This window comes from Balaenoptera borealis (genome assembly GCF_965194805.1).
Source record: "Balaenoptera borealis genome assembly, chromosome: 4".
Taxonomy (NCBI): Eukaryota; Metazoa; Chordata; class Mammalia; order Artiodactyla; family Balaenopteridae; genus Balaenoptera; species Balaenoptera borealis.
This window is the reverse complement of record NC_138861.1, coordinates 116,451,058-116,478,374: the sequence shown is the minus strand read 5'-3', so window position 1 is coordinate 116,478,374 and position 27,317 is coordinate 116,451,058. Positions and strand designations below refer to the sequence as shown.

The 27,317-nt window shown below is 36.9% G+C and overlaps 1 protein-coding gene across 5 annotated transcripts in view; it reads right to left on the bottom strand.

Annotated features, from left to right (window-relative positions):
• The window catches only part of TET2 (tet methylcytosine dioxygenase 2), a 148,112-nt gene that overhangs the window by 97,639 nt on the left and 23,156 nt on the right, over nucleotides 1-27,317 (bottom strand). For all 5 annotated transcript variants that reach the window (XR_014243642.1, XM_082389064.1, XM_082389063.1 and 2 more), the window contains exon 2: nucleotides 1,289-1,434. The gene's annotated coding sequence lies outside the window, so the exon portion shown is untranslated. The remainder of the gene's footprint in view (nucleotides 1-1,288; nucleotides 1,435-27,317) is intronic.

Sequence of the window (27,317 nt, the reverse complement as noted above, 5' to 3'; positions counted from 1 at the left end):
GAAAATTTTCATTCTGAGAGTTACTACTGTGCTGAGATCTCTTTCCCTTACACAGTGACTTAAAATTCCCAGGGCAGAGAGGTAATCTAGGCAGATACACTTGCCCTATGTCTTGAAAATGGCAACATCCAGGGATCATGGGAGTTTAACTGAGGACACACTGGAAAGGATTTCTCAGCACCAGGTCAGTCTCTAAGAAGTATCAAGTGGCAGAGTGGATACTTATATCCTCAGGCATCTGGAATGAGGGCAGAGATTACAGCTACACAGGCTTTTTAGAAGAGTTGCTATGCTGAATGTATAAACAAGATTCAGTGAAACTAAAGCTAAATTACCTGCTAAAGAGTTATAGATGGAAAAAAAAAAAACCCTCATTCTTCCTTTTCTCTAGCTAACCTGCATTTTCTTTTCTACAATGCATCCACAATTTAAACTGGTTTACAGTACAGGCAAAGGTATACATAGTAGAATTCATTCTAGTGTTCATCTTAAATATCTTGGGGAAAAAAAATACATCAGTTCTCTACTTCTATATGTCTATATAAATGATAGTGATCTGATAAAAAAAACAAAAACAAAAAAAACCCTTAAAAAAAACCAAAGAAACCCTTTAGGTTGGGACACTAATTAGCAAAACAAATTGATCTTTATTAAGATCAACTATGAGAACATAATGAAAAAAGTGTCTTTCTGTCGGTACCTCTATTTGTATTTTCAGAAAAATCACGTGAAAAAAATCACATAGGCTCTCCTGAGATCTGTCGTTCTAAACTTTAGTTCTCTGTTAGTTCTATGAAGCCAAACTGTCATGAAACCCAGCTGCCTAGGTTCAAGAGGTACTCACTTTCAAACCAGCAAATAAACACAAAATAGCATTTTTTTTGGTCCTCAACAAGATTGAGACAAAGTGGCCATAGGTGATGTAAGAATGGAGAAGAGAAATGCTGTGACAAGTGGTTAGAGATAGCACCTTCCTCCGTGCTTATTATTATATTTGAATGGCTCTTATCTCTCTTTTATTAAAATAGCAAACATTAAGAATCTGATGAAAATCTACCTTTTCTTCAGAGGAAAAAAAAAATGTATGTATCAATACTTAAAAGTCAGCACACAACTTTAGGGGATTCATAGACCTTAAAATCTAAGCCATGCATCCTAAGCATAGATAATAGAGGTATTTGAGACAGTACAGAGTAACTTAGCGTTGGAGGTTGGAAGAGAGATTGACCATTAAATTGAGAATAAACTTATACTCGCAAACAAGAACCAACTGTCCCCAGTGTCTTACCAGCAGCTCTATCCCTCACTGCGCCTCCTGGGTCATGGCCTGTTGGCTGCTGCTGAGCCCATCTCCTGCTTCCATCCGTGGTAACTCAACAGGAGCAAGGGCAAGTAGACAATCTTGAGAGGGTCTGCTGCTGAATGGTGGCCAGCCTGGAAAAGATACAGTTTGAATATTTTTAAGTTAGCAAAAAGGAACACAGCATGTACATCTGGTATGAAAGCTATTGCATAGCATTTAAAGGTTTTAGATGCCTATAATTGGATATTTGCACTATGCCATTGGCTGTGAAAAATACGGGGTTGGAGGATCTTTCTCAAAGCAATGATAGTCCCAACTGCATAATATTTGTCTAATATTTGTAGAGCAGTTTGTAATATCCAAAGCATCTCTGCTCACATCAGTTTGTGATCACATCTTGATTGTGATAATCAATTAGGTTTGAGACCCACTGGCTTGTCTTACTTCATCTGTTGAATACAATAGTTCTCAGCCTTGGTTATAGTTATCACCTTGGGTGTAAAGCTGAGGCCTCACGCTCAGAGGTTCTGATTTGTTGGCCTAAAATGAAGCCTTGCTCCCCAGGTGTTTCTAAGGTGCAGCCAGGATAGAGAATCATTAGCATAACTCCTTCTACTTGATAGCAAATGTCTATTCTAAATATACCACATCAAGACAATGTGCTAAGTGCTGTGGAAAAGGTAAAGCATTATAACATGTGACCCTGTGCTCAGGGGCTTTAATTTAGCTGGACACATACTTTCAAAAGATCACATAATAAGGTAAATACTTTAAAAATATAACCAAAGTAAGCCTTCACTGGTCAAAGATGTAGTGAAAATCCTGAAATAAGAGAAAAAGTTTAATGCATGAGGAAAGGCTTCTTCTGAGCTTTAAGGGCAGGATGAAATTCAGAGAAAGAGAGAGGCATAGAGAGAGAGCACTGTTTTCAAGAAAAGACACAGCTGCAAGAATATGCAAAGCAAACTGAATGACACAAAACAGCCCATTCTGATGGAAGGGTTACTATAAAGAGCATTAAGAGAATTTGGAGAGGTAGTTTTGACCTGGAATGTAAAGAGTATTGGTAAAATGGCAAAAGAGTAGAGCCATTTTCCAGAATATCTGGAAATAGTATCTGAAATAGTACTGGAAGCTGTTGAAGGCTCATGTCCCAAGAGGTCTTAGTAAATTTACTGGGTTCTTAGTAAATGCCAGACACCATGCTAAAGCACTACATATGTTAGCTCATTTAACACAAACATCTGGAGAGGTAATTATTATTATCCCTATTTTACAGAGTCAGAAGGGGGGGGTCACTTAATTTTCTCAGTTACATAGCTAGAAATAGTAAGCTGAGACTGGGGCATGCCATTTTTTTTAGCAACATGGCATCATAAAAGTCATGTATTAAGATTTAGGGTTTTTAAAAATTGAGATATAATTCACATACCATAGAATTCATCATTCTGAAGCATATAATTCTGTGGGTTCAGTATATTCAAAAAGTTGTGCCATTATTGCCACTATCAAATTCCAGAACAATTTCATCACTCATGAAATAATTCCAGTACCCATTAGGAGTCAGTCCTCATTCATCTCTCCTCTACCTAATTGATCTTCTGTCTCTAGGGATTTGCCTATTCTGGATATTTCAGATATATTAAATCATGAAAAATTTGGCTTTTTGTTTCTGATTTCTTTCACTGAGCATAATGTTTCCAAAGTTCATCTATGTCTTAGTGTGTATCAGTACTTCCTTTTTATGTCTAATATCACACTGTATAGATGTACCACACTCTATTCATGATAAATATTTGGGTTATTTCTACATTTTGGGTATTATAAATAATGCTACTATGAACATTCATTTACAAGTCTTTTTCTATTGTGGTAAAATATATGTAACATAAAATTTACTAATTTAACCATATTTTAAATGTATAACTCTGTGGCATTAAGCACATTCACATTGTTGTGCAAACATCACCACCAACTATCTCTAGAACTTTTTCATTTTCTGAAACAAAACTCCATACCCATTAAACAACTCCCAATTCTCCCCTCTCCCAAGCCCCTGGCAAACACAATTCTACTTTTGTTCTCTATGAATTTGACATTCGAGGTACCTCGTACAGAATCATATTTGTTCTTTTGTGACTGGTTTATTTCACCTAGCATAACGTCTTCAAGATTCACCCATGCTGTAACATGTGTCAGAATTTCCTTCCTTTTTAAGGAAGAATAGTATTCCATTATATGTATATACCACATTTTGGTTTTCCATTTATCTGTTGATAGACATGGGTTGCTTCCACCTTAAGGCTACTGTGAATAATGCTGCTTTGAACATGTGTGTTCATTGTTTATACGTTTTTGTATGGACATATATTTTCAATTCTCTTAGGAGGAAAATTCCTGGGAGTAGAATTGCAAGGTCATATGATAATTCTATGTTTAACCTTTTGAAGACTGCCAAACTGTTTTTACAAAGTCTCTGTGCCATTTTACATTCCCATCAGCAACTGTGTAGAGAGTTCCAATTTTTCCACACCCTCATGAACACTTGTTATTGTCTCTTTTTTTAAAGCCATCCTAGTGGGTGTGACGTAGGAGAAGATTTAGGGGTTCTAAATCATTACATATAAGATATTGGCTTGGGACGTCCCTGGTGGTCCAGCAGTAAAGAATCCACCTTACAGGAGATTGGTTCAAGATGGTGGAGTAGAAGGATGTGCGCTCACTTCCTCTTGAGAGAACACTGGAATCACAACTAACTGCTGAACAATCATCGACAGGAAGACACTGGAACTCACCAAAAAATATACCCTACATCCAAAGACAAAGGAAAAGCCGCAAGGAGATGGTAGGGGGGTGCAATCACAATAAAATCAAATCCCGTAACCACTGAGTGGGTGAATCACAAACTGGAGAACAATTATACCAAAGAAGTCCACCCACTGCAGTGAAGGTTCTGAGCCCCACGTCAGGCTTCCCAACCTGAGGGTCCAGCAACGGGAGGAGGAATTCCCAGAGAATCAGACTTTGAAACCTAGCGGGATTTGATTGCAGGACTTTGGCAGGACTGGGGGAAACAGATACTCTACTCTTGGAGGGCACAAACAATGTAGTGTGTGCATCAGGACACAGGGGGAAGGAGCAGTGACCCCATGAGACTGAAAAAGGCCTACTGCCAGTGTTAGAGGGTCTCCTGTACAGGTGGGGGCTGGCTGTGGCTCACCGCAGGGCCAAGGACACTGGCAGCAGAAGTTCTGGGAAGTACTCCTTGGCATGAGCCCTCCCAGAGTCACCATTAGCCCCACCAAAGAGCCTGTAGCCTCCAGTGCTGCATTGCCTCAGGCCAAACAACCAACAGGGAGGGAACTCAGCCCCACCCATCAGCAGACAAGCAGATTAAAGTTTTACTGAGCTCTGCCCATTAGAGCAACACCCAGCTCTACCCACCACCACTCCTCCCATCAAGAAGCTTGCACAAGTCTCTTAGATAGCCTCATCCACCAGAGGGCAGATAGCAGAAGCAAGAAGAACTACAATCCTGCAGCCTGTGGGATGTAAACCACATTCACGGAAGGATAGACAAAATGAAAAGACAGAGGACTATGTACCAGATGAAGGAACAAGATAAAACCCCAGAAAATCAATTACATCAAGTGGAGACAGGCAACCTTTCAGAAAAAGAATTCATAATAATGAGAGCAAAGATGATCCAGGCCCTCAGAAGAAGAATGGAGGCAAAGATTGAGAAGATGCAAGAAATGTTTAAGAAAGACCTAGAAGAATTAAAGGACAAACAAACAGAGATGAACAATTCAATAACTGAAATGAAAAATACACTAGAAGGAATCAATAGCAGAATAACTGAGGCAGAAGAACAGATAAGTGACCTGGAAGACAGAATGGTGGAATTCACTGCTGCGGAACAGAATGAACAAAAAAGAATGAAAAGAAACGAAGACAGCCTAAGAGACCTCTGGGACAACATTAAACACACCAAGATTTGCATTATAGGGGTCCCAGAAGGAGAAGAGAGAGAGAAAGGACCCGAGAAAATATTTGAAGAGATTATAGTCAAAAACTTCCCCCAAATGGGAAAGGAAATAGCGACCCAAGTCGAGGAAGCACAGAGAGTCCCAGGAAGGATAAACCAAAGGAGAAACATGCCAAGGCACATAGTAATCAAGCTGACAAAAATTAAAGACAAAGAAAAATTATTAAAAGCAACAAGGGAAAAATGACAACATACAAGGGAATTCCTACAAGGTTAACAGCTGATTTCTCAGCAGCAGCTCTACAAGCCACAAGGGAGTGGCATGACATATTTAAAGGGAAGATTCTACCACCAACATTACTCTACTCGGCAAGGATCTCATTCAGATTCAACAAAAAATCAAAAGCTTTACAGACAAACAAAAGCTAAGAGAATTCAGCACCACCAAACCAGCTTTACAACAAATGCTAAAGGAATTTCTCTAAGTGAGAAACACAAGAGAAGAAAAGGACCTACAAAAACAAACCCAAAACAATTAAGAAAATGGTAATAGGAATATACATATAAATGATCACTTTAAATGGGAATGGATTAAACGCTCCAACCAAAAGACACAGACTGGCTGAATTGACACAAAAAGAAGACTCATATATACGCTGTCTACAAAAGACCCACTTCAGACCTAGGGACACAAACAGAGTGAAAGTGAGGGGATGGAAAAAGATATTCCATGTAAATGAAAATCAAAAGAAAGCTGGAGTAGCAATACTCATATCAGATAAAATAGACTTTAAAATAAAGAATGTTACAAGAGACAAGGAAGGACACTACATAATGATCAAGGGATCAATCCAAGAAGAAGATATAACAATTATAAATATATATGCACCCAACATAGGAGCACCTCAATACATAAGACAACTGCTAACAGCTATAAAAGAGGAAATCAACAGTAACACAGTAATAGTGGGGGAATTAACACTTCACTTACACCAACAGACAGATCATCCACACAGGAAATTAATAAGGAAACACAAGCTTTAAATGACACAATAGACCAGATAGATTTAATTGATATTTATAGGACATTCCATCCAAAAACAGCAGATTACACTTTCTTCTCAAGTGCACATGGAACATTCTCCAGGATAGATCACATCTTGGGTCACAAATCAAGCCTCAGTAAATTTAAGAACGTTGAAATCATATCAAGCAACTTTTCCGACCACAACGCTATGAGGTTAGAAATCAATTACAGGGGAAAAAACATAAAAAACACAAACACATGGAGGCTAAACAATACGTTACTAAATAACCAAGAAATCACTGAAGAAATCAAAGAGGAAATCAAAAAAATACCTAGAGACAAATGACAATGAAAACACGAAGATCCAAAACCTATAGGATGCAGCAAAAGCAGTTCAAAGAGGGAAGTTTATAGCAGTACAATCCTACCTCAAGAAAGACGAAAAATCTCAAATAAACAATCTAACCTTAAACCTAAAGGAACTAGAGAAAGAAGAATAAAACTCAAAGTTAGTAGAGGGAAAGAAATCATAAAGATCAGAGCCGAAATAAATGAAACAGAAACAAAGAAAACAATAGCAAAGATCAATAAAATTGAAAGCTGGTTCATTGAGAAGATAAACAAAATTGATAAACCTTTAGCCAGACTCATCAAGAAAAAGAGGGAGAGGACTCAAATCAATAAAATTAGAAATGAAAATGGAGAAGTTACAACAGACACCGCAGAAATACAAAGCATCCTAAGAGACTACTACAAGCAACTCTATGCCAATAAAATGGACAACCTGGAAGAAATGGACAAATTCTTAGAAAGGTATAAGCTTCCAAGACTGAATCAGTAAGAAGTAAATTGAAACTGTGATTAAAAATCTTCCAACAAACAAAAGTCCATGGACCAGATGGCATCACAGGTGAATTCTATCAAACATTTAGACAAGAGCTAACACCCATCATTCTCAAACTCTTCCAAAAAATTGCAGAGGAAGGAACACTCCCAAACTCATTCCACGAGGCCACCATCACCCTGATACCAAAACCAGACAAATATACTACAAAAAAAGAAAACTACAGACCAGTATCACTGATGAATATAGATGCAAAAATCCTCAACAAAATACTAGCAAACAGAACCCAACAACACATTAAAGGATCATACACCATGATCAAGTGGGATTTATCCCAGGGATGCAAGGATTCTTCAGTAAATGCAAATCAATCAATGTGATACACATATTAACAAACTGAAGAAAAAAACAATGTGATCATCTCAATAGATGCAGCAAAGGCTTTAGACAAAATTCAACACCCATTTATGATAAAAACTCTCCAGAAAGTGGGCATAGAGGGAACCTACCTCAACATAATAAAGGCCTTATATGACAAACCTACAGCAAACATCATTCTCAATGGTGAAAAACTGAAACCATTTCCTCTAAAATCACGAACAAGACAAGGATGTCCATTCTCACCACTATTATTCAACATAGTTTTGGAAGTCCTAGGCACAGCAATCAGAGAAGAAAAAGAAATAATAGTAATACAAATTGGAAAAGAAGAGGTAAAACTGTCACTGTTTGCAGATGACATGACACTATATGTAGAAAATCCTAAAGATGCTACAGAAAACTACTAGAGCTCATCAATGAATTTGGTAAAGTAGCAGGATACAAAACTAATGCACAGAAATCTCTTGCATTCCTATACACTAACAACAAAAGATAAGAAAGAGAAATTAAGGAAACAATCCCATTCACCATTGCAACAAAAAGAATAAAATACCTAGGAATAAACCTACCTAAGGTGGTAAAACACCTGTATTCAGAAAACTGTAAGACACTGATGAAAGAAATAAAGATGTCATAAACAGATGGAGAGATATACCATGTTCTTGGAGTGGAAGAATCAATATTGTGAAAATGACTATACTACCCAAGGCAATCTACAGATTCAATGCAATCCCTATCAAACTACCAATGGCATTTTTTACAGAACTAGAACAAAAAAATCTTAAAATTTGTATGGAGACACAAAAGACCCCAAATAGCCAAAGCAACGTTGAGGGAAAAAAACAGAGCTGGAGGAACCGGACTCCCTGACTTCAGACTATACTACAAAGCTACAGTAATCAAGACAGTATGGTACTGGTACAAAAACAGAAACATAGATCAATGGAACAAGATAGAAAGCCCAGAGATAAACCCACACACCTATGGTCAACTAATCTATGACAAAGGAGGCAAGGAGACACAATGGAGAAAAGACAGTCTCTTCAATAAGTGGTGCTGGGAAAACTGGACAGCTACATGTAAAAGAATGAAATTAGAACACTCCCTAACACCATACACAAAAATAAACTCAAAATGGATTAAAGACCTAAATGTAAGGCCAAACACTATAAAACCCTTAGAGGAAAACATAGGAAGAACACTCTTTGACATAAATCACAGCAAGATATTTTTTGACCCACCTCCTAGAGTAATGAAATTAAAAACAAAAATAAACAAATGGGACCTAATGAAACTTAAAAGCTTTTGCACAGCAAAGGAAACTATAAACAAGATGAAAAAACAACCCTCAGAATGGGAGAAAATATTTGCAAACGAATCAACAGACAAAGGATTAATCTCCAAAATATATAAACACCTGATGCAGCTCAATATTAAAACAAACAACCCAATCACAAAATGGGCAGAAGACCTAAATAGACATTTCTCCAAAGAAGACATACAGATGGCCAAGAGGCACATGAAAAGCTGCTCAACGTCACTAATTATTAGAGAGATGTAAATCAAAACTACAATGAGGTATCACCTCACACCAGTTAGAATGGGCATCATCAGAAAAGTCTACAAACAACAAATGCTGGAGAGGGTGTGGAGAAAAGGGAACCCTCTTGCACTGTTGGTGGGTATGTAAATTGATACAGCCACTATGGAGAACAGTATGGAGGTTCCTTAAAAAACTAAAAATAGAATTACCATATGACCCAGCAATCCCACTACTGGGCATATACCCTGAGAAAACCATAGTTTAAAAAGACACATGCAGCCCAATGTTCACTGCAGCACTATTTACCATAGCCAGGTCATGGAAGCAACCTAAATGCCCATCGACAGACGAATGGATAAAGAAGATGTGGTACATATATACAACGGAATATTACTCAGCAATAAAAAGGAACGAATTGGGTCATTTGTAGAAACGTGGATGGACCTAGAGACTGTCATACAGAGTGAAGTAAGAAAGAGAAAAACAAATATTGTATATTAACGCATATGTGTGGAATCTAGAAAAATGGTACAGATGAACCGGTTTGCACGGCATAAATAGAGACACAGATGTAGAGAACAAACATATGGACACCAAGGGGGGAAAGCAGGTGGTGGGGTGCGTGTGTCGTGGTGTGATGAATTGGGAGATTGGGATTGACATATATAGACTAATATGTATAAAATAGATAACTAATAAGAACCTGCTGTATAAAAAAAATTAAAAGAGAAGATCTAAAAACTTAAAAAAAAAATGCAAAGAATCTGCCTTACAATGCAATGGACATGGGTTCGATCTCTGGTCAGGGATCTAAGATCCCACGTGCCGCGGAGTAACTAAGCCCTTGACCCGCAACCACTGAGCTCGAGCGCCTCAACTAGAGCCCACATGTCGTGAACTAGAGCCCATGCACCACAACTAGAGAAGAGAAAACCCGCACACCAGAACTAGAGAGAAGCCCACGCGCTGCAACAAAAGATCCTGCATGCCTCAATGAAGATCCCGTGTGCAGCAACCAAGCCCTGACGCAGCCAAAAATAAATTAAATAATAATAAATCTTAAAAAAAAAAAGATATTGGCTTGTTGCCGCAGTTCAGATGTTAAGTGATAAATCTGAACAAGACGGTGGCAGAGGAAATGAAATAAAATGATCAAGCACGGAAATATTACTGATTGAGAAATGGGTGGATATTAGTAACACTCTAGATGTAGGGAGAAAAAGAAAGACTCAATTATAGTAATAAAGCTTTGAGCTTGGTTGCCTGGAAGAATGATGGTATTAATCAGAGAAAATTCTATAAAGGAATTTGAAATGACAAAATAAATTTTTGACATCATGTATTTGAGGAATCCATGCATTCCAAATAAATAATTATCAGACAGGTAAAGTTCAGGAGGTTAAGGTTGGAGACAAAAAAAACCCTCACAAGATATTTCATTAACATCTTTATTGGAGTATAATTGCTTTTACCTTGTGATTTTACAAAAGGTCAAAGAAGCATTGGTAAGACTAGAAGAGGGTCATTGCATATCCTTAGATTCCTAAGGCTGGGTTTAGCAACTTACGTACCAAACACTGAGGAAGGAAGGAAGCACTCGCCTTCCTGTTTTCTGTTTAAAATAGTAATATAAAACCTAAATGGTTAATGTATTCTTTACACTCAGAGTTTTATCAGAACTTGGTTGGTATGGGATTTTTTATCTATACTGTGGGGCATTCAGGACAGCAGTGCCCTTGGCTCAGACTGGTGTGAGCGGGCTTAGTGCAACCACCCTCTAAAGAAAGACACAAGATGGGGAGTCCTAGAGAAATGCGTGTCACTGCAAGCAGTTATCTGATTGGCTGGGAACCAAGCTGGCAAATTATCAAGGAGAACATGAAGTTCCAGTTTTCTATGCCCCAAAGAGCCCCCTTATAAACAGAGGCCATCCCAACAAATAGAATGTACACCTGTAAGAGACCACAAGACTCTTGTTAGAACACAGTTCTTCAATGGCCAGCGATGTTGGCTTTGTTCAGTTTTGGAAAGTCTCCAACATGATAACATTCAGGAGTCACTACAGTGATGACTCATATGCTTGGGTACCTGTTTTGAAAGAGAACCTTAATAATACTATTTAGGATGCTATGGTAAGTAGTCTCAAAGAAAATGTAAAACAATATCAGTCAGCTGATACACTGAGTTTTCCCTCTGACCTGATATACTGAGATTATAAAGGAAAAAACAAATCATTTAGAAGGCAAAACAGAATAACCATAAAGGGTAACTGCTGCCAAAGACAGAAGTTAAGGTAAGAGCCAGAGAAACAAACAAAAAAAAGCAAAAACAAAAACAAAAAGAGAGAAATTTAAGAATGAAAGCCTATGAGCACATTGAAAAGTTTTCACTCCCACACACATATCTACATTTTTAATTGAACGAAATAAACCTCACGGTTAATATCACTATCTTTCTGAAGATAATGTGGTTCGAAGACAGATTTTTCTTTTGTTTCCCTAAATTGAAGCTTATTCTGGTATTTTATCTTCATCAACTATTCACTGTTTAAAAAGGATAATATCTTTCTGCAATATTTTCCAGAATGTAGATGAAAAAATAACAGTGACAATAAAAATAGCTAAGATTTATTGAATGCATTCTTAGTCATTTAATCTTCAAAATACTTTCAGTCATGTTCCTTAGCACACACTTTGTAGGTGGCAGGCCTTCAGAGCCTGTGCTCTTAACTGCCATGCTTCATGGCCTCCAACAGCTTGTAGGAGATTCAATGAAGAATACATTTCATTTTGGTGATAGGTAAATTATTCTGTATTTCAAATCCTAGTAGCAGACACTTTCCTTCAAAAATGGAACAAAACTTTCCTTTACAAACCAGTCACTCTACCTATAAACATGTATACATCAATGCACACTATGTATCATGTATAGAAATCTTTTTGGGGGGTCTTAAATACATTCTCCTTTCAATAAATGGATATTTCCCTGATGAAGATATTAAATAAATACTTCCATCGTGAACAGGGCACTATGTTTATCCTGCTGGATCTAGGCCGTCCTTTCCCCTTTGTGCTAATCATCCACCATCACTGCACGTCTCTTCAAAGCTTCCCAGCAATAGGTGTTTCCTTCCTGTTGTCATGCCCCCTCAGCTGCTCCCCTGCTTGATGTGATCCTCCTCCAGGTCTAAATGGGGTCAGACTGGAAGTTCACTGAACAGCAGGTTACTGGCCTCAGCAGGATATACCCACAACTCAGTTCTCCTCCCTCTTTCCTCTCCCCACCCCACCACACCCCAACAAGTGTGCTCTCATGCTTACTCTCTCTCTGCAAGTAAATGATCCCAACTGTAAGGTGCCCAAAGGGAAATGCTATTTCAGAATGTCAGCTACTTGGCAGCAATGGCTGTTCTATTAATGCTTAAAAAAAACCCCAAAAAACAAAAAACAGGGACTTCCTTGGTGGCACAGTGGTTAAGAATCCACCTGCCAATGCAGGGGACACTGGTTCGAGCCCTGGTCTGGGGAGATCCCACATGCCGCAGAGCAACTAAGCCCATGCGCCACAACTACCGAGCCCGTGTGCCACAACTACTGAAGCCCGCGAGCCTAGAGCCTGTGCTCTGCAACAAGAGAAGCCACTGCAATGAGAAGCCCGCGCGCTGCAACGAAGTGTAGCCCCCGCTCGCCACAACTAGAGAAAGCCCGCGCACAGCAAAGAAGACCCAACACAGCCAAAAATAAAATAAATTAAATAAATTAATTAAAAAGAAAAAAGCAAAACAAAAAAAGAAAACCAAAAACAATACAGAAGTTAAAGTTCTAAGAAGAAAACTAAAGCAAATCCTCATGCATATTTACTCCCTGCTCTTCCTAACATAGAGAAAGTGGTGACTCCAAGGAAAAATTCAGTGAGCGTTTACAGAACAAATTCCACTAAGATAAAAATATATACACCAAACAAGATTGTTTCTAATGAAGTCTTTATACAACTAAAATTGCCAAACAAAGCTGAAATATTAGACAGTTATAAACTGTTTGACATAGTATTTCTATTGCACAAAGAAATTAAGAACCAAACAGAAATGTAGAGGTACAGGTATAAATTCACTTGGCATTGTGTATAGATTATCAGCTTATATACCTTCCAGAAACAAACAAGCAAATAAAAGTTATGAGGGAATAGATATTTTGAAAAAACGAGATGGAAATTCCACATTAAAAGAAAATATTGAGTAAAAATCAAGCAGAACAAGCATATATAATTTCTTGCATCTGAAATGCAAACATTTCTATGACACTCTGACACTTGCTAATACTTGACCTCTTTGGTCAGAAACTGGGCTATAATTAACCAGTGGAGGTGTGCCCAATGTCTTAACTCTGAAAAGCCAATAGAGGATATAGTTTATCTTTTATCCACTAAAATAGGAAACATAATTCTTTATAACGGAACTGCCATTCCCAATGTTTAAGCATTTTAGGGATCCCTTCTAGAAATTCTGTGTAGTGGAGGAGAGAAAAGGGGCAGAGAAGAAGAAAGAGGTGAAGAAAAATGTGTACACTGATTCTATGGTTCATCTGTTCCTTTTTCTCCACACAAGGAACTTTAGGTTTTGGCGACGGAATTTCTATAGTTGACTGCAGGACAATATTTCTATTAGGAGCTAGGCTTTGAGCTGAATCTCAGAAGAAACTTCTCACCCATCACTCTCATAAACCCACAAGCAAACTAAGGAAGTCAGAAGGTAGAAGAGATAACCAATGTACAAATCCATCTCAGGTTCTAATTCTGCCACTAATCCTCCATAGCTTCATGATCTTGAGCCAACCAATCACTTAAGGAAACAGGTTTGAGAAGTCTATAAAATGTTGAATTGTATTATCTCTGTTTCAAACCAGGTTTAAGGCGTTATGATTCTATGACTTAGATCTATCATCTAGTTTGATACAGACAGAACAAATACATGTATAAAAAAAGTGGTATTACACAATGAATAAGGTATAAAAACATGAGCAAAATTACATCGGTAGGATTATCCCAATTTAAATACCCTTATATAGTATTAAAACTTTATAATGGGGACTTCCCTGCTGGCGCACTGGTTAAGACTCCAAGTTCCCGATGCAGAGAGCCCGGGTTCGATCCCTGGTCAGGGAACTACATCCCACATGCATGCCACAACTAAGGAGCCCGAGAGCTGCAACTAAGGAGGCTGCCTGCCGTAATTCAGACCCAGAACAACCAAATAAATAAGATAAATTTTAAAAAAAGCAACTTTATAATGAATAATCCTCAAATTGTAATAGGCAACTGTAAACTCATAATCACAATGCTTACTAATCCCCCCAAAATTATTTTACAATGTATATTCTATTCCTTTGGATTTGGGAATTTCATATTATAAACTGATGTAACAGATTTTTCAGAGTAATGAGGCTACTACCATGGTTCATTTAGACTGAATTGCTAATTATATCCATTTATAATAGCCATAGATTGAGTATCGATAACTTGGTAGACTGTGAAAGCTTTATTTAAAAAAAAAAAAAAAACTGCTTCAAATCTATAACATTAACCCAGATATTTAAAAAGTGAGTTCATTTTCTTTATATTTTAGGAAAATTATTAGGTGTATATTAAACCCACCTTCCCATTTCTTTAAGACAGATGGGAAGTAAAAGAACGAATTTTTAATCATTAATTATTATATAAATTATTCATAGCCCAAAGAATATCTTCATGCACGGATGCTATAGTCATATGAGCAAAGGCTTAATGCCATTACGTTAATAACATTAATACAAACACCAAAGGATCAGTGAGAAAATTTCTAATGCTTGATGAGACAGCAAACTGTATAAAATGAAATTTTATACTACATTATAAAACTGCCAACATTTGCTATATCACTATTTTTAAAAAGCAACACTACTTCACTTATAATACTGTCATTTTTCATTCTAAAAATGTTAACAAGGAAATTTCATTAAACCTTATTTCCAATAAAAAGGCAAAGGAAAGTGACTAGAAAACTCCACCAATTTCCCAAAGTTTCTAATTTTATTGTTTTCCTTAAAATAGAAAAGTATATGAAAAAGATTTCAGAATACGTAGGAAAACTCCAGTTCTATTTACCTGGATTGTTAAAAGCAAGTTATGCATTTTACAAAATTGTAAGTGTCATTAACACGACATAAAATACTTCTATCTAAGGTACTCTTAAAAACAGTTTAGTAAACATCGTTAAGACAAATAAATGATGACTCTCTGGCTATACACATGAATGATCATCAAAATATTTAACAGCTGGCATGTCAAAGCATGGGTAATAGTGCTGGAGGAGGGTCTAAGAGGCCACCTGTTTTAGCTGCAGGACTGTGGGGCGGTTCAGGGAGTCATGGCAAGGGAGCCAGGAAGTCTTAGGGCAGCAGAATTCCCCCGCTAACTTGGAAATATTTCAGTAAACTTCAGCAGAGCCACACTCATGTACACCTCCTGTGTATAAGCTCTGGCTATTCGCATGATTCTTTTTTTTTTTTTTTCTTTAGAAATTCACATTCTTTTATTTATTTATTTATGACTGTGTTGAGTCTTCGTTTCTGTGCGAGGGCTTTCTCTAGTTGCGGCAAGCGGGCGTCACTCTTCATCGCGGTGCGCGGGCCTCTCACCATCGCGGCCTCTCCTGTTGCGGAGCACAGGCTCCAGACGCGCAGGCTCAGCAACTGTGGCTCACGGGCCCAGTCACTCCGCGGCATGTGGGATCTTCCCAGACCAGGGCTCGAACCCGTGTCCCCTGCATCGGCAGGCAGATTCTCAACCACTGCGCCACCAGGGAAGCCCTCGCATGATTCTTAAATAAGGGATTTTTTTTTTTTTAAGGCTTTAAGCAATTGTTAAAAGTCTGCAAATCACAACAGTGTAAATCAACTATACTTCAATAAAATAAATTTTTAAAAAAATCTTTGCTAATCTGTTACTTGCTACTGAAGAAAATGTAACTATTAACTTTGGCAGTAGCTAGAAAGAAACACCATGGGGGAAATTTGATGGAAGAAATGAAAAGTGAAAGATGAAAGAGTCTTTTTTTAGTTTTCAAAACTTTATGTGAAAATTATATAAAATATTTTTGTGACATTGAAGTTATTTAAAAATTAAAGTATGAGGTTAAACTTTCAAGCAATGACCAGGATGACAATGTAAATACATTTCTACCCTAAATAAATAAAACATTTAGTATAAACAGCTGTATATCCAATCACACTTAAGACTGGAGAGTCATATAAATAAATGAGAAATCCAAATAGATATTTTAATAACAAAATTTTGATATAATATTTTCATAAAATTATCATTTTCAAATTAAACTGGATTTTCAAATATTTCCTGGAGATAGCAAACACCTATTGCTGCTTATAAGTTAATTTCTTAAGAACAAGCATATCATAATGTTGAAGAAATGGCTGCATTATTAAAAAATATTTGATGCCATGTTCCAGAGATGTAAAAGGTGGTCTAGTCTACATAGAACTGCATATTTAAAAAAAAATGTTTTAAATCATTTTTTTATTTGCTAGCTCTTCTAGATGGAATATATAAATCTAAGGAGAGCAGGAATTTGTTGTTGTTGACTGTCCTCTTGTTGAAGGGATTAAAGTTACCTAGCAACCCCTGTGTTGCAGAAACCAAAATAAAAAAAGTCAGTTGTCAACTACCAGTTCTTCTAAAACAGAAGAGTGCAAGCAGGTAAGCATTATTTTGCTATAATGTTTGGTCATACATTTTAAATCACATGGCAAAGTAAAAATCATCAAAAAACTCCCAAGGAAAAAAAACTCCTCTAAAAGCATATTAATTGTGACTAAATTGAGAGTTTATAAAATCACCATTATCACCATTTTAAAATCATCATTGAGCAAAGTGGAGTTTGGAAAAAAAGGAGCCACTGACCCTGCCTTTAGAGAAGAATGTTTGAGAAAAGCCCTTCGTGCCAAGTTGACTCAGCTTCATAGGCCATGGAAATCAACACTGAATGTCTTGATTCTTCATTGACTCTGAGTGGATGAAAAGCTAAATGAAAACTGGAGCATTAACTTCTTATACTTGGAGACGTGAAAGTGTCATTTCTAAGAAAGCTCAATTGTCAGCTGACCAGAAAGGCATAACTACTCTAACCTCCAAGAATGAGTCAGTAAACGAAGAAAAGGGAAACAAACAAATGAGCAGCCATTAGTATATGCATATTATTTCAGCTCAGTAGCCATTACAAGCCAGATACTCTACATGCTAGAAAAACCTCTTTCCTTTTGAGAAAGATGAGTAATACTGAAGAAGCTAATAGTGGGATAAACTTAACCAGGCCTCACTAGGAATGCAGCTGCTTTACACAACCTCACTGTAGACAGACTTATAGTGGGAGGCCAATCTTCTCTCCAACAACTGTCACTAAAATGACTTAACACTCCAGGTTTATGCCAGGTCAGTGTACACAGGTCATCTCCAGAGCCATGAATGAAGTCATGCTTTATCAGAAAGCAGGTCAGAGGTGACATAAATCATCTAACTGTAACAGCTGACTAAAAATAACTTTCTATTATAAGCACTCATTTCCTAAATGAGAGGATAGATATCCTTCATTTTCTGAGGAGTGATGAGGGGGGAAATCCTCACATAAAACCAAACAAGACTTTTTCATCTTCAGTACTCACAGAAAAGGCATGGAGTCTGTAGGTACCTGAATTTGGCTTGTAGCCTTTGATCTATCGTGGGCACTGAATGAAGGCAAATGAATCTCGCCCACTGATCGCCTTCTGAACAACTCCTATCCCCTCCCTCACCTTTTTTATGAAGGACTGGTGCTACCTGTTCATTGCAAATAAGGTTGTGATTCAATTAAGAAGGAGATTAGGTTATTTTCTCAACCTCAGGTTGGAAAACCCAGTGTCAGTAGAGGACTTGAATAGAAACACTGTAGGTACCCGTAAGAAAAACAAAAAATATTTTTACTGCCTAGTTTATTTTCTTTTTATAAATTTAAGGTTTTTTTTTTTTAGGTTGCTTTTCATTTTTTAAATTAAACTTTTTTTTTTTTTAGAGCAGATTTTGGCTCACTCTAAAATTCAGCAGAAAGAACAGTGAGTTGTCATATACTTCTGTCCACACACATGTATAACTTCTCCCACTATGAACATCCCTTTCTCGGGTGGTGCATTTGTTACAGCTGATGAACCTATACTGACTGACACATCGTTATCACCAAGTCCATAGCTGACATTAGGGTTCACTCTTGATGTTGTACATTCTATGAGTTTTGGCAGATGTACTACAATGACATGTATCCACCATTGTAGTATATTAGAGAATAGTTTCACTACCCTAAAAACCCTCTGTATTCTGCCTATTCATCCTTGCTAACCCCTAATCCCTGGAAAAACTAATCTTTTTACTGTCTGCATAGTTTCACCTTTTCCAGAATGTCATACAATTGGAATCAAAGAGTACGGACCCTTACAGGATAGATTATTTCTCTTAGCAATACGCATGTAAGGTTCCTTCATGTCTTTTCACGGCTTGATACCTTATTTCTTTTTAGTGTTAAATAATATTCCATTGCATGCCACAGTTTATTCACCCATTTACCTACTGAAGGGCATCTTGGTTGCTACCAATTTTTGGCAATTATGAAGAAAGCTACTATAAACATCGTGTGCAGGTTTTTGTGTGGACATAAGTTTTCAACTCCTTTGGGTAAATACCCAAGAGTGCAATCACTGGATTGTATGGTAAGAGTACATTTAGTTTTGTAACTGCCAAACTATCTTCCAAAGTGGCTGTACCTTTTTGCATTCCACCATCAATGAATGAAGAATTTCTGTTGCTCCACAACCTCACCAGCATTTGATGTTGTCAGCATTCGAGATTTTGGCCATTGTAATAGGTGTGTAGGGTAATCTCATTAATTAATTTGCAATTCCCTAATGACATATGATTTTGAACATCTTTTCATATGCTACTCACCATCTGTGTATCTTCTTTGATGATGTGTCAGTTCAGGTCTTTTGCCCAATTTTTAAACAGGTTGTTCATTTTTTTTTTATTGTTTTAACAGTTTGAAGAGTTCTTTGCATATTTTGCATAATAGTCCTTTATTAAATGTGTCCTTTGCAAATATTTTTCCCAGTTTGTGGCTTGTATTCTCATTCTCTTGACATAGACTTTAGCAGAACAGAAATTTTTAATTTTTTTTAATTAATTAATTAATTAATTTTTTTTGGCTGTGTGTTGGGTCTTCGTTTCTGTGCGAGGGCTTTCTCTAGTTGCGGCAAGTGGGGGCCACTCTTCATCGCGGTGCGCAGGCCTCTCACTGTCGCAGCCTCTCTTGTTGTGGAGCACAGGCTCCAGATGCGCAGGCTCAGTAGTTGTGGCTCACGGGCCTAGTTGCTCCGCGGCATGTGGGATCTTCCCAGACCAGGGCTCGAACCCATGTCCCCTGCATTGGCAGGCAGATTCTCAACCACTGCGCCACCAGGGTGGCGCCCTTTCTTTTTTTTTTTTTTTTTTTGGCCACGCTGCTCAGCTTGTGGAATCTTAGTTCCCCAACCAGGGATCAAACCCAGGCCTTCGGCAGTGAAAGCACAGAGTCCTAACCACCAGACTGTCAGGGAATTCTCAGGAATTTTTAATTTTAATGAAGTATAGCTTAAAAATTATTTCTTTCATGAATCATGTCTTTGGTGTTATATCTAAAGAGTCATCATAAATAAATAAATAAATAGTCACCACCATACCCAATGTCATCTAGGGTTTTCTTCTATGTTATCTTTCAGGAGTTTTATAGTTGTGCATTTTACATTTAGGTCTATGATCCATTTTCAGTTAAATTTTGTAAAGAATGTAAGGTCTATGTCTTGATCTATTTTGTTGCATATAGATGTCCAGTTGTTTCAGCACCATCTGTTGGAAAGATTGTCTTTGCTCCATTAGCCTTTGTCAATTGACTATATTTGTGTGGGTCTATTTCTGGGCTCTCTATTCTGTTCTATTGATCTATCTGTCTAACCTTTCAACAATCCCACATTGTTATAGCTTTACAGTAAGATTTGAAGTCAGGTGTGTCAATCCTCCAACTCTGTTCTTCTCCAAATATTGTTTGAATATTGTGTCTTCTGTCTCTCCATATAAATTTTAGAATCCATTTGTTGATATTCACAAAATCACTTGTTCAGATTTTGACTTTGTGTTGGATCTATAGATCGAATTGGGAAGAACTGACGTGACAATACTGAGTCCTCCTATCCATGAACATGAGCTATCGCTCCATTTACTTAAGTTATATTTTGATGTCCTTCATCAGAGTTTTATAGTTTTCCTCATATATCTTTTACATACTTACATAGTTTGTAAACTTTTTTTGTATACTGTACGTATTTTATTAGATTTATACCCAAGTATCTCATTTTGAGGGGTACTAATGTAAATGGTGATGTGTTTTCAATTTCAGATTCCACTTGTTAATTTCTGTTATATAGGAAAGTGACTGACTTTTTTTCTACCACTTTTATTGAGATATAACTGACATACAGTACTGTGTAAATTTAAGGTGTACAGCATGATTTGATTTACATACATCATGAAGTGGTAATCACAATAAATTTAGTGAACATCAATCATCTCATATAGATACAAAATTAAAGAAATAGAAAAAATAATTAGCAATACTCAACATTACTAATTATTAGAGAAATGCAAATCAAAACCACAATGAGGTATCACCTCACCCTGGTCAAAATGGCTATCATCTAAAAGTCTACAAAAAAAAAAAAAAGTCTACTAATAATAAATGCTGGTGTGAGTGTGGGGAAAAGGGAACCTTCCTACACTCTTGGTAGGAATGTAAATTGGTGCAGCCACTATGGAAAACAGTATGGAGTTTCCTTAAGAAACTAAAAATAGAGCTACCATATGATCCAGCAACCCCACTCCTGAGCATATATCCTGAAAACATGAAAACTCTAATTCGAAAAGACACATGCACCCCAATGTTCATAGCAGCACTATTTACAATAGCCAAGACATAGAAACTATCCAAGTGCCCGTCAACAGACGTTTGGTTTAAGAAGATGTGGTATGAGTGGGTGTGTGTCTGTGTGTGTGTGTATATTCCACACATAATGGAATATTACTCTGTCATAAAGGGGAAAGAAAGAGAGGGATAAATTAGTAGTATGGGATTAACAGATACAAACTACTATACATAAAATAGATAAGCAACAAGAATTTACTGTATAGCACAGGGAACAATACTCAATATCTTATAATAACCTACAATGGAAAATAATCTAAAAAAAAAAAAAATATATATATATATATGGCTTCCCTGGTGGTGCAGTGGTTGGGAATCTGCCTGCCAATGCAGGGGACACAGGTTCGAGCCCTGGTCTGGGAAGAGCCCACATGCCACAGAGCAACTAAGCCTGTGCACCACAACTACTGAGCCTGTGCTCTAGAGCCCGTGAGCCACAACTACTGAGCCCGCATGCCACAACTACTGAAGCCTGTGTGCCTAGAGCCCGTGCTCCATGAAAAGAGAAGCCACTGCAACAAGAAGCCCACACACTGCAACGAAGAGTAGCCCCCGCTCACCGCAACAAAGAGTAGCCCCTGTTCACCGCAACTAGAGAAAGCCCATGTGCAGCAACGAAGGCCCAACACAGCCAAAAATAAATAAATAAAATAAATATTAAAAAAAAGAATGTTAAAAAAATAGAGAGAGATATATATATAGATAGATGAATCACTTAGCTATATACCTGAAACTAACACATTATTGCAAATCAACTACATTTCAATTTAAAAAATTTTTTTCTTGTGATGAGAATCCTTAGGATTTGCTCTCCTAACAACTTTCATATATATCATACGGCAGTGTTAATTATAGTTACCACATTGTACATTACATCCCTAGTACTTATTTATTTTATAATTGGAAGTTTGTACCTTTTGACTGCTTCATCCAATTTCCCTCCCCCCATCTCCCACCACTGGTAACCACAAATCTGATTTTTTTCTGTGAGTTTGTTGTTTGTTTGTTTGTTTTTGAAGTATAACTGACCTACAACACTATGTTAGTTCCTATTCCACAACACAGTGATTTGATATTTCTGTGCCTTTCAAACTGATCACCACAATAAGTCTAGTTATAATATATCACCATACAATGACATTACATAGTTATTGACTATATTCCCCACACTGTACATTTCATACCCATGATTCATTTTGCAACTGAAGTTTGTACCTCTTAATCTCCCTCAGGTATTTCAGAAGGTGATTGACCTTTGTATATTAACCTTGTACCCTGCAACCTTGCTACAACTGCTTATTCGTTGCAGGAGGTTTTTTTTTTTTTTTTTTGGTCAATTATTTCAGATTTTCTGAAGAAGATCATGGAATTTCATGCCTTCTGAGAACAAAGTTTTATTTCTTCCTTTTCAATCAGGATACCTTTTATTTCCTTTCCCTGACTTATTGCATTAGCTAGAACTTCCAGTACTATCTTGTAAAGCAGTAGAGACGACATCCTTGCCTTATTCCTGATCTGAGTGAGAAAACTTTGTGTCTCTCACCATTACATGTTGATATTAGCTGTAAGGTTTTTTTACATGTTCTCTAGCAAGTTGAATAAGTTCCCCTCCATTCCTAGTTTGCTAAATTTTTATCACAAATGGATGTTGGATTTTGTCAAATGCTTTTCTCCATCTATTGATATGATGATGTGGTGTTTCTTCTTTAGCCTGTTAATGTGATCAATTACATTAATTGATTTTTGAATGTTGAACCAGCCTTGCATACCTGGCATAAACCCCATTTGGTTGTGATGTATAATTCTTTTTAGACATTGTGGGATATGATTTGCTAATATTTTGTTGAGGATTTCTGGATCAATATTCATGAGATATCTTGGTCTATGGTTTTCATTTCTTGTTATATCTTTGTCTAGTTTTGGTACTAGAGTAATGCTGACCTCAAAGAATGAGTTGGAAAGTATTCTCTCTGCTTCTGTTCTCTGAAAGAGATTGTAGAGAATTGATATAATTTCTTCCTTAAATGTTTGGTAGAATTCATCAGTGAACCCATAAGAAAGGCCTGGTGTTTTCTGTTTTGGAAAATTATTAATTATTGATTCAATTTATTTAACGAATTACGCCTATTCCGATTATTTAATACTTATTGTGTGAATTTTGGCAGATTGTGTCTTTCAAGGAATTGGTTGTTTTCATCTAGGTTACCAAATTTGTGGGCACAGAATTGTTTACAGTATTCTTTTGTTATCTTTTTAATGTCCATGACATCTGTAGTGCTGTCTCCTCTACTGATTTCCTGTTTTCAATTTCATTGATTTCTCCTCTAATTTTTATTTATTTTCTTCTGCTTACTTTGGATTTAATTTGCTCTTCACTGCCTAGTTTCCTGAGATGAAAGCTTAGCTTATTGATTTTAGATTTTTCATTTCCAATTTATGTATTCAATGCTATAAATTTCCCTCTAAGCATTGTATTCACTGACTTTCCACACATTTTTATAAGTTGTATTTTCATTTACTTCAAAATATTTTTATATTTCCCTTGAGATTCCTTCCTTGACCTATGTGTCATTTAGAAGTATGTTAAATCTCCAAGTGTTTGGGGGATTTTTCAATGGTCTTTCTGTTATTGATTTTTAGTTTAATTCCCTTGTGTTCTGAGAGCAGATATTGTATGACTTCTACTATTTTAAACTTGCTAAGGTATTTTTTATGGTCCAGAATATGGTCTATCTTGGTGAATGTTCCATGAGAGCTTGAAAAGAACATGTAATCTGCTATTGTGGGATGAAACAGTCTATAGATGTCAATTATATCCAGTTGATTGATGGTGCTGTTGAGTTCAACTATGTTCTTACTGATTTTCTGCCTGCTGGAGCTGTCCATTTTTGATAGAGGATTGTTAAATTCTCCAACTATAATAGTAGATTCATCTTTTTTTTTTTTTTTTTTGCAGTTCTACTAGTCTTTGCCTCACTTATTTTGACACTGTTGTTAGATGCGTGCACATTAAAGATAATATATCCTCTTGGAGTGTTGACCTCTTTACCATTTTGCAATGCCCTTTTTAAGTCTGATAGATTTCTTTGCTCTGCAGTCAGCTCTGTTTGAAATTATTATAGTTACTCCAACTTTTTCTTTTTTTAACAAGTATATTTTATTTTATTTTTTATTTTTTTATTTCTTTTTTTTATTTTTGGCTCCATCAGGTCTTAGTTGCGGCACGTGGAATCTTTGTTGCAGCACGTGGGATCTTTGTTCCAGCAGGCAGGATCTTTCGTTGAGGTATGTGAGCTCTTCATTGCAGTGCACGGGCTCTTCATTGCAGTGCGCAACCTCTCTCTAGTTGTGGCGCATGGGCCCCAGGGCGCGTGGACTCTGTAGTTTGCGGCACGTGGGCTCTCCAGTTGAGGCGTGTGGGCTCAGTAGTTGTGGTGTGTGGGCATAGTCACCCCGCAGCATGTGGGATCTTCACCAACCAGGGATCGAACCCGCATCCCCTCTGTTGGAAGGTGGACTCTTAACCACTGGACAACTAAGGAAGTCCCTCCAGCTTTTCTTTTGATTAGTGTTAGAATGACATATCTTTTTCTATCCCTTTACTTTTAATCACTATGAGTCTTTATATATATTTAAAGTGGGTGTCTTGTACACAATATAGAGTTGGATCTTGTTTTTTGATCCACTCTGATGATCTCTGTTTTTTAATTGGTGAATTTAGACCATTGGTATTTAAGGTGATTATTGATAGAGTTGAATTAATATCTGCCATATTTATTATTGTTTTCTAATTGTAGACTTTGCTTTTTCTTCCTATTTTTGTCTTCCACACTTTTTCTTTCTTTTGTGGTTTTCATTGAGCTTTTTATGTTTCCTTTTTCTCTCCTTTCTTAACATATGAGTTATACTTCTTTTTAAACATTTTTTAGTGGTTGCCCTAGAGTTTACAATATACATTTACAACTAATTCAAATCCACTTTCAAATAAAACTATACTGCTTCATGGGTAATGCAAGTACCTTATAATAAAATATTCCTAATTTCACTCTCCTGTCCCTGTATCATTGCTGTCACTTATTTCACTTATACATGAGACTATACATTATATATTTATATATGTAATTACAACATATATACATTATATATATGCACATATTACGTATATCCATATATACGTGTGTATATATATATATATATATATATATATAGTCTTGTTATTATTTTGAACTGTTATATGTTAGACCAACTAAGAATAATAAAAATAAAAGCTTTTATTTTATTTTTATTTTTTAAACATCTTTATTGAAGTATAATTGCCTTACAATGGTGTGTTAGCTTCTGCTTTATAACAAAGTGAATCAGTTATACATATACAATATGTTCCCATATCTCTTCCCTCTTGCATCTCCCTCCCTCCCACCCTCCCCATTCCACCCCTCTAGGTGGTCACAAAGCACTGAGCTGATCTTCCTGTGCTATGCGGCTGCTTCCCACTAGCTATCTATTTTACATTTGGTAGTGTATATATGTCCATGACACTCTCTCACCCTGTCACATCTCACCCCACCCCCTCCCCATATCCTCAAGTCCATTCTTTAGTAGGTCTGTGTCTTTATTCCCATCTTGCCACTAGGTTCTTCATGGCCTTTTTTTTTTTTTTTCCTTAGATTCCGTATATATGTGTTAGCATACTGTATTTGTTTTTCTCTTTCTGACTTACTTCACTCTGTATGACAGACTCTAACTCCATCCACCTCATTACAAATACCTCCATTTCATTTCTTTTTATGGCTGAGTAATATTCCATTGTATATATGTGCCACATCTTCTTTATCCATTCATCTGTCGATGGACATTTAGGTTGCTTCCATGTCCTGGCTATTGTAAATAGAGCTGCAATGAACATTTTGGTACATGACTCTTTTTGAATTATGGTTTTCTCAGGGTATATGCCCAGTAGTGGGATTGCTGGGTCGTATGGTAGTTCTATTTGTAGTTTTTTAAGGAACCTCCATACTGTTCTCCATAGTGGCTGTATCAATTTACATTCCCACCAACAGTGCAAGAGTGTTCTCTTTCCTCCACACCCTCTCCAGCATTTATTGTTTCTAGATTTTTTGATGATGGCCATTCTGACTGGTGTGAGATGATATCTCATTGTAGTTTTGATTTGCATTTCTCTAATGATTAATGATGTTGAGCATTCTTTCATGTGTCTGTTGGCAATCTGTATATCTTCTTTGGAGAAATGTCTATTTAGGTCTTCTGCCCATTTTTGGATTGGGTTGTTCGTTTTTTTGTTATTGAGCTGCATGAGCTGCTTGTAAATCTTGGAGATTAATCCTTTGTCAGTTGCTTCATTTGCAAATATTTTCTCCCATTCTGATGGTTGTCTTTTGGTCTTGTTTATGGTTTCCTTTGCTGTGCAAAAGCTTTTAAGTTTCATTAGGTCCCATTTGTTTATTTGTGTTCTTATTTCCATTTCTCTGGGAGCTGGGTCAAAAAGAATCTTGCTGTGATTTATGTCATAGGATGTTCTGCCTATGTTTTCCTCTAAGAGTTTGATAGTGTCTGGCCTTACACTTAGGTCTTTAATCCATTTTGAGTTTATTTTTGTGCATGGTGTCAGGGAGTGTTCTAATTTCATACTTTTACATGTATCTGTCCAATTTTCCCAGCACCACTTATTGAAGAGGCTGTCTTTTCTCCACTGTATATGCTTGCCTCCTTTATCAAAGATAAGGTGACCATATGTGCGTGGGTTTATCTCTGGGCTTTCTATCCTGTTCCATTGATCTATATTTCTGTTTTTGTGCCAGTACCAAACTGTCTTGATTACTGTAGCTTTGTAATATAGCCTGAAGTCAGGGAGCCTGATTCCCCCAGCTCCATTTTTCGTTCTCAAGATTGAAAAGCTTTTATTTTATCTTCAATTATTTTATTCTCCAATGCTCTTCCTTTTTTTATGTAGATCCTGGTTTCTTATTTATGTCATTTTCCTTCTCTGTGAAGACTTCTTTTATATGGAAGACTACTCGCAACATATTCCTTCAATTTTTGTTCATCTGAGAAAGGCTTTATTTCTCCTTCACTTTTGCAGGATAATTTCACAGAGTACAGAATTCTAGGTTGGTGGGTTTTTTCTCTCA